This window comes from Gambusia affinis, linkage group LG21 (assembly GCF_019740435.1).
Source record: "Gambusia affinis linkage group LG21, SWU_Gaff_1.0, whole genome shotgun sequence".
Taxonomy (NCBI): Eukaryota; Metazoa; Chordata; class Actinopteri; order Cyprinodontiformes; family Poeciliidae; genus Gambusia; species Gambusia affinis.
In genome coordinates, this window is record NC_057888.1 from 22689181 (window position 1) to 22698385 (window position 9205).

Here is a 9205-nt window from a genome sequence, read left to right on the forward strand (position 1 = left end):
GAAGTACACCTTTGACTTCATCCAAAGGGTGCTTCTGTCACTTGGATATAAATCCCTAAAACCAAAAATACAATCACTCAAAAATCTTCTGATGCAATGAGTGAATGTGATGTGACATTATGGATCAACGTTGATACCTTTACCCTTATTGGAAAAGTGATTTTTATTTCTTGTTTGATTCTTTTTTTGTTGGAGAGAGCATCATTGCATTTGCAGACTACTAAATGGTTTTATGTTAATGAGGAGAAACATTACTTCACTTCACTACTTCATTATTTTCTTTATCAATGTTATGATAAATGTTGGGCTCTAGTATTGAGAATTTAGTTTCTGTTTCACACTAGTCAAGAAAGACATTTAAGCAGGAATTCTCAAAGTTTTAAAGACTGAGGGCCATTTGAAGGATTCAATATTAGATTGAAGGCTACCCTAGAAAAAAAGTCATGTCATTTTTTTTCCCTAAAAAAAGTCTGTGGAAAACTTTGTTTCCAGGTTAGTGTGTATGTAACCACACTTGAGAACCTTGTATTTAAGGTAAACTTGTTTAATTATTAAACATTTTTTTCCATTCAAACTGTTGTCTGTTGGCTCTTCGTTCCAATAACTTAACACTTTTGGTTCATCTTACTTGAACATATCAAGGCAATCGGTTTCCTGATATTTTGCAAGTAATGTGAACTCTTAAATGTGTAAGTATAACTTATTTTTATGAGTACTGCTTAATTGACATAACTCACAATTTGAAGTAGTCATAATTGACATTTTATAGTCAACTTTAGTGTGGTCTAAACATAGTTATTTTTAGCAATAACACCTTAAAATGAATTAGCTACTTTACTTGAAGATTTTGAGGCAATCGGTTTCCTAACTTTTTTTAAGTAAAGTGAACTTATTACTTTTTACAGTGTAGAAATGATTTTAGTTCAGTCCAGCCAATTTATTTATCAATTCAGGAAATCCAGATTGAGTTACATACAGTCAGTTCTAATTAGAAAACAGTGCAGTCAAGTTCAATATATTAAATGATAAAAATGTACTTAAATAAAGAAGAGACTGTTGCCATCCAGCCCGTCTCCAGCTGTCACCATGTTCACAGTCTGGGTCCTCCAGCAGTAAAACTAGGATTCAGACTAAGTTAACTATGTTAGTTCTAACATCAACAACCAGAATACTTTGGCACTGTACACTGTAAAACATTTGAAGGTGGTTTAACTTGAAAATGAAATCCATCTTCTGGTTTGAAAATGCAATTTAAGTCAACAAGATTATGTTGTTTTAACTCACAAATTAAAGTTCAAGAAGTTGACTTAACAACAAGAGACAAGTTGTCTAAACATTGTTTTTAAGTTCATTAATCTTGAATTGAGTTTTAACTTAAACCAAATAATTATTTCTCAATAAGGAAGAAAAAAACTTTCCTCACTTAAAGAGCACACACTTCTCTATTATTCTTACTTACAATATCAAGTTAAAATAACTGCATATTTTACTTTAGAACAATTTAAATTCTTGTTTCAAATTGCATGAATAAAATTTATGCTCTGATAACTTTTATTAAACATTATGTTAGGTAAATTAAATTATTGGTATTATCGAATATTTGTTCTTTCATGTAGCCTTAGAGTTACATAGGGTGACCAAACGTCTGTAGGACCCGGGACATGTCCGTATGTCACGTCCTGTCCCGGGTTTTTTTTAGAAAGTGAGGAAATGTCCTGTTTTTTAAATTACTTTCATTGGACCATTAAATTTACGGGCACTAGGGCATTGCGCACGGCGCTGCGTGTGACGTAATCCCTGAGCCGCGTCAGTGCGGGCAGCCCTGTTCTTAATCAGAAGATCGATAGCTTGGTTGTCAGTACGCCAAGTACATGGCAAAGCGATATTCCCAGCAGCAGTGACGACCAGGTCCAACAGGGTTTATCACTCAGCAGAAACCAAGGCCTTCCTGACCTGTTAGATCGCTATAAAACTGTCGCCGTGAAGATGTACAACTTGCTCTGTTTTACCCTGTGTCTAGAACAGAAGAATCTAGTGTGTAGATAACATGTGTCTAGATAGTGACTGACATTAGCGCTGCAACTATGTGATGATTTGTTTTCCCCGCCCTTTGAGAGTTGCAGCGTCCTATGTGATAGGGATCCTGAATGCAATAAAAAGAGAGGAGCAGGCAGATGTGATTTCAGAGCGGTAGGAGATTGTAACTGAAAGCACATCTCTGTCTGTTCTCCTCGCGAGTATTCAGAATCTATCTCTCTTGTCTTTCTTGTGTTTAATTAATTTTGTGTTTAATAGGTGTTTGAACCTGACACATTACAATGAATTCTTCTGAAAAACATTCAGTATAAACAGACTGTAGTCCTCAAGTTTACAGACTGACCATTGCATTTGCAGTACCACAACACTGATATGACGTTACAGACTCATCAATGTAACACACTTTCATCTTTGTATCCTGTGTTACAACACAGGATACAAAAACATGCTGCTAAGCACTCTGGGAAACAGTTCCCACTCCTGTTTTTATTTTTTTTATTTTAGATTTGTTTAAGTACTAACCTAAAAACTTTAGTGTATCCAACTTGGAGGTTTGACAAAATTAATAATAAAGATAACACAACGTACTACTGTAAGTTTATCTTCCATCATCTCACACATTTAGGTTCAAAATATAAAACTTGCTAAATGTATTTGACTTAAGGAGCAGAAGATAGTAGACACAACTAATTGCGTCTCAAATGTTTTTCATAAAATCAATAAAATTATGGTCAGAATGCTTCAGGAGATCCTTCCTGCCAACAGCTCTGAGCATTTCTCCTCAGGACTAATAAGGTATTTTTGAATTTGAATATTGAATATTTAAACTTTTACAAAATTTACATTTAAACCTTTGAGATCATCTACAGTTAATGGAGACTGGCCTTGTTGCAGAGTGAATGAGTGAATACTTCCTCAGGGTCCACTTGGCTTCTGTTACTCCATAACACGATGAGAAAACATATTTATGAAGCAATGACTTAAGAGACCAGATGCTACACACTAATACTAATTTATGGAACAGATGAACACTTTTCTGATTAAATACTGATCAACTGGAACAGGGCAATTATCAAACCCTAATAATTAATGATTCAGTCCCAAAGGAAAAGTCAGTACAGAGATAAAGTTTCTGGTGTCTGTTGGTGAAAGAGGATCAGTGTATGAATGAATCAGAAAACCAGAACCCACTTTATGGGAGTTATTGTTTTATATCTTAACAAAGAGTTGTCACAAAGTAGCAACAACATTCACCGGTGGATTTGATTGTGTAACATAAATTGTTGTTTCATATAAAATACTTGGAAGTTTAAAAAAAAAGACAAAAAAAACAAACAAACAGCATAAACCCATCAAATGACACATTGATGAGAAGCCCAGAATGTCCTCTAAAGAGTGTATGAAGGATAAATTTAAAAAAATCTAAAAAGATCAGACTAAACAATGTCCACTACAGGACACTGTTCTGACATAAACAGAACATGTTGGGGCTCAGGAGGATAAGCAGCTCAAGTCATGCAAATTCAATTAAACTTTGAAATGATGCTGCTTCACTGCAGGCCATCTGAAATAAACAAAACGAAAAAATTTTGCTTTCATTTCTGATCTATGTAAGCCAAACAACATGGCTTAAAACATCCTGTCATTTTCTTGCAGAAAGTGATGGCCTGCGCTGCTCTGTTTCTGACATCATGTGAGGACTGCATCCCACGCAGAAAGCCTCCAGGCTAACACAGAGTCAGCCCGATAGAACGCACGACATAATAGGACTTAATGACTGTGGCCGAGTCTGATGCTGGGCCACAGTCCATGTTATCTCCTCGTTTTGGTTTTGTTCGCCTTCCCTGACCCTGGTTATAATGAATACTGTTCACGTCTCACTGCTGTTTCTGGAGTCTGTCCATTCAAAAGGACAAATGTAAGACCATTCAAGTAAACATGACATTTATGAGGCAGAAAGTCTTTCTGTTGGACTGAAGAACATCTAGTGGCATTCAGACAGTGAACAGTCAAGAGCTTCTCCACTGCTACAAATCTGAATAAGCAATAAAAATTTCACATGCAAAAAATGCAATTTTTTTCTAATAAAGAATGAACACTATATCAAGCACACTTTTCTCAGGCGTGCTGTCGTGGTGTAGGGGATAGCGCAACCCACGTTTGGAGGCCTTGAGTCTTCGACGTGGGCGTCGTGGGTTTGATTCCCGGACACAGCGACATTTGCTGCATGCCTTCCCCCTTCCTTTCAGCCTAATTTCACATAAGGACACTAGAGCCCGCAAAAGACCCCTTGAAGGGGAGGTAAAAAAACAAAACACTTTTCTCAGAATATCAAACATTTTTCTTGAATATTTTTTCTGTTGCTGTTGTGTAAAAGCTAAAACACAGTTAGCTCTCTGACATCTGCAGGAGGCAGGAACCACCAAACACATGGTGCAAACTACTGAACATATCAAACATATAACAACAAAAGATTTATTCTTTAAAGCAAAAGTAACAGAATGAGAACATTCTGTAGATTGGTTTGAAGTTTAGTCCCACTGGACAAAACCTTTCGATCTCTAAGTGAAGATGTGCAGTATGCTCTCTTCCACTTTAACTGGATGATGAGTTATTTAAGGACCAGAAAACAATTTGTGAAGATGGCAGAGAATCTGACTGTCTCGAGATTGCATGTGGGGTACCTCAAGGGTCAGTACTGGGACCAGTTTTATTTAATTTGAATATAAATGACATAAGCAAAGTGTCCTCCTCTCGCCCGGAACATTAGCTGGAGATAGGCACCAGCAACCCTCCCAACCCCATTAGGGACAAAGGGTGTATAGAAAATGGATGGATGGATGGATGGATAAGCAAAGTGTGAAATGTATTAAAATTTGTGTAATTTGGTGATGACACAAATATTCTAGTCTCTGGTGAAAACTTAGAACAACTTCTTTCCATTGTCCTGTCAGAAATCAGTAAATTAAAGAAATGGTTTGACGATAAAAAAATGGGTGAGTTAACATAAATGTGTATATGTAAATATAAGCTAATGCATATGTGTGTGCGTGGGTATGGATGTGTATATTTAGATATATGTGGGTTTAGTGAGTCCATGACAAAAAGATAAAAGATAAAAGGGAAAATGAATTAACCTGATTTTCCTTTTTTTGATTTAATAATGAGGGTTCGTCTGAAAACGTTTTAAGTTTATGGGATATGAGTTCATAAGTTTTTTAGTTCTACCTACTCCTTTTCGAGCAAATTAAGATTATTATGGTACAAAATATGTCTTTTGCATTCTTTGTTAATGTGTGTAATTTTATACTGCTCTCATGTTCAAAATAAATAAATCAAATAAAAACCCACCTGTTTAGAGTTGCTTTTGAGCCATGATAAAACCAACCAACAGATATGATGTGTATTGAGGATTTTTATTATGGTGCTCATCTAACTGTAATGTTTGTTACTGGTTTTCTCATTGTTGACTGCATGGTGTCCTATATTTTTTATTTTTCTCCCCTCCAGGGGGTCTTTGGTGGGTAACCTATTTGAAAATAGGCTGACAGGAAGGGGGGAAGTAGAGAGGGACAGACATGTGGTAAATGTTGAAGGGTCCAGGAATCGAACCTGCGACGGCCGCATCGAGGACTTAAGGCCCACTATAACGTGGGTCGCGTTGTCCCGTACACCACCACAGCACGCCCCACATGGTGTCTTTTATGACTTTGTTTTTGTGTGTGTGTGTTTTTATGATGAAAAGCACTTTGAACTGCCCTGTTGCTGAAATGTGTTGAACAAATAAACTTGATTTAACTGCTGGTTACGGACTAATCCTTTAAAAAGCAGCTTAGTGACTTTCCTGATTGCCTGATTAAAAGTTAATTTTTTAGTTCCATCAGTTGTTCTGTCTGTCTCGAACCACTGGTAAACATTGTGGTTGCTAGAATAAATCTGTTTGCATAGATAAATCTCATCATTGCTCTTATAAATTATGCATGCTTCACAGTTCACTCAAGGATGAAAAAAAGTCTTGCTTTAAAAAATGTATTCATATTGAGATTTATTGACTTTTTATACATAATTAGAATTTAAAACAAACTTTATCAGCTGCTATACCATTATTGCGACCTCTCATTAAATGAGAATACTATTATATCAATAATGACATCCTCTTACTCTGCTACCATATTATTATATCAGATGAGTTAAAAACTGAGAGCTAGAAATCCAAGTGGGGTCCTAACTATAAATTAATGCATAATGAACCTGAACCAAATGTTTGTCTGTGAGGCAGTAATGTGTTAGAAGCTAGAGTAAAACATTCAAGACATCAATCAGTGGATCTGTGCTGTTCTCTCAAAATTAACCTCTTCACAGATTGTTTATATGGAGCATGTCAAAAATATTCAAAACCAAAGAGCAGCTGGGAATCTGAAATGCACTGAGGAACAATTACTGTCCGGCATTAGAAAAGCCGCCAATCCAGAAGCCTCATTTGTTTTCCATGTATGTAGAGCCAATCAGTGCTCTACATACAGGGCACTATAGATGTTAGCTTATGCTGAGTATCAATTTGTATGTTTGGTGTTTAAACTATTAAAACAACATTCACTAGCGTGAATACTGGAGATTTTCATTCCACCGGTAACATCTAGAATGTTGTCAGGTTGTTACACGAGGGCTTCAAACCAGCCTCAAACTTAGCAGGGATTTTTTTAGCCATTCTGAGAGCTATGGATAATCCCTCTGTAGTATTTTCATGAAAATACTACATTTGTTTATTTCTTTGCAACTCTTGCAGACTTCTTCTGATAAATGCAAGTCAACATTTACCTCATTAAAGGGATCCCACAACTGCCTCATTGTCTTGGGATATGACAGCCTCATTGTCAGTCATATCCACCTGTTCCATCAGCCTCACCCTCTGCGCTTTCATTGTAATTGACAGAGAAATGGAAAAAGGCTGTGGAAGTGGGGATTCATACTTCTAAACTTCAAATTCCCTATTTCCCATACCAACCAACTCCAACCAACTGACTTTGCTTTTCTCATTCTTATTCTCTCTGAGGGATGAAAGCAGCACACCCGGTAAGAGGCTGGCAGTCTCAGGAGGCAGATTACTGACATGGCAGCAAGTAATCAGTCTCCTATTCATCCTAACAGCCTTTCATTTCTTTTCACTGTGGAAGGGATTCATGGATTCATGGGAGCGGCTATGGAGCGGAGGAACACAAGGCTGCTGATAGCTGCAGGAAGGAGACTGAAACAAGATTCACATGCAATCAATGTAACAACAATCATAGCTGCTACATTACTGTGGGACATATCACAGTCAGACACAAATAAATGTGATGTAAGAATTGTGTTAAAGTCTGTAAGACCCTGTTCCATTTTAAACAGCAGATACTCTGGTCTTATCATTTGTCCTGAACGTTATCCTCTAATACCTCTTAACATTTGAAATAGTATCAGATCTGCTGGTATTTTGGTACAAACAGCAACTACAAGCAGAAAAATACCTGAACTTCTCAAAATGTTGAGACGCAATTAAGGTTCTTGTCATACCTGACAGAACATGAACCATTACTTTGATGGTGCAGTTTCAAGTTGGAAAATAGGCAGAAACAGCCATGAGAGCTACATCCTGTCCTGCCTCCTGCAGCCTTTATGTGTTGTTGCTGTTGGAAGCAGCTGAGGAATAGTGGGATCACTGGAATGGAAACAAACAACCCCAGAAGCTATACTATACAGGGATCCACCATTAGTTGAACATATTGGGATAAACATGTTGCAATTTTTCAGTTTACCAAATGCTGTTTACGTGTTCACTGTGGGGCTGCACAGTGGCACAGCTGGTAGAGCTGTTGCCTTGCAGTAAGAAGGTTCTGGGTTCGATTCCCGGCCCGGGGTCTTTCTGCATGGAGTTTGCATGTTCTCCCTGTTCATGGTGGGTTCTCTCCAGGTTCTCCGGCTTCCTCCCACAGTCCAAAAACATGACTGTCAGGTTAATTGGTCTCTCTAAATTCTCCCTAGATGTGAGTGTGTGTGTGAATGGTTGTTTGTCCTGTATGTTTTCTGTGTTTCCCTGCAACAGACCCCTCCTCTTGCCCGGAACGTTAGCTAGGGATAGGCACCAGCAACCCTCCTGACCCCATTAGGGACAAGGGTGAATAGAAGATGGATGGATGTTCACTGTGACATGTCAATGTCATAATTAGTTTGAAAATGTTTTTTCTTTTGTTAAATTTTTCATTTATGGAGGTCACCATTTTTTCACCTGCACAATGCATGCTGGGTTGATGACATGTTTGGGTCCATTCTGTACTATAATCTACAGAGTAAACACAGAAGGCCAACTTCACAGAGTTGCTTGAATCATATTGCATTTGATTGGTGTAAATTTAGACAATGCCACACTGCATCGCAATTGGCTGTAATTAAAATAACGAGGTGAGTCTGCATTGCTAATTTGTGCTCTCAACATTTTCCTCCAGAAGACTTTAAGCCATTTATTCAGGAAAATTGAAGAAGGATCGAACAGGTGGTTGTTATCCTCGCTACTACTTCCAGTACTGAAAACATGGACCTGGTACCAGACCAAAGACCAGACCTCAAAGAGGTGTTAGCAGACCGAAGACCAAACCTGAGACAGAGCTACAGAATTAAATCACACAGAGGAAGAGGACAGCTGGCTGTGCTGCTGCCTTCAGCTTCGTCATTGAAACAATGAATGATGCGTTCCTCTGGTCAGATTGTGTGATCCTCCTCATCCTCATGACCTCTGGGTGATTTCTACATTTCCATCGATTTTAAATTTAAAAAACTTAATGTCACTGGTTGCTGTTTTGACTGGACAGAGCTAGCACAATGGGACCTAGTATATGTCATTTACCCAGAAAGCATTCTGGGTAAATGGATGTCGCAACAACATGGCGACATCCGTGTCAGCCTACAGTATTATTGCTGTGTTGTTTTTACATCGTAAACATTTCTCAAATATAGTCTATTACAACTAATCATTGATCACGTTAAGTCAGAAAATAAACAATTTGACATCCTGGAGAAAAATGTAGTGCTGGGCAGACATGAAAGTTATGGTCTACAAGTATTCTAAAGACAAAACAAGGCAACTTCTCATCTTTGGTTTCTTTTTGCTGCAGAGGTTTGCAAACAGAAGCCAAAA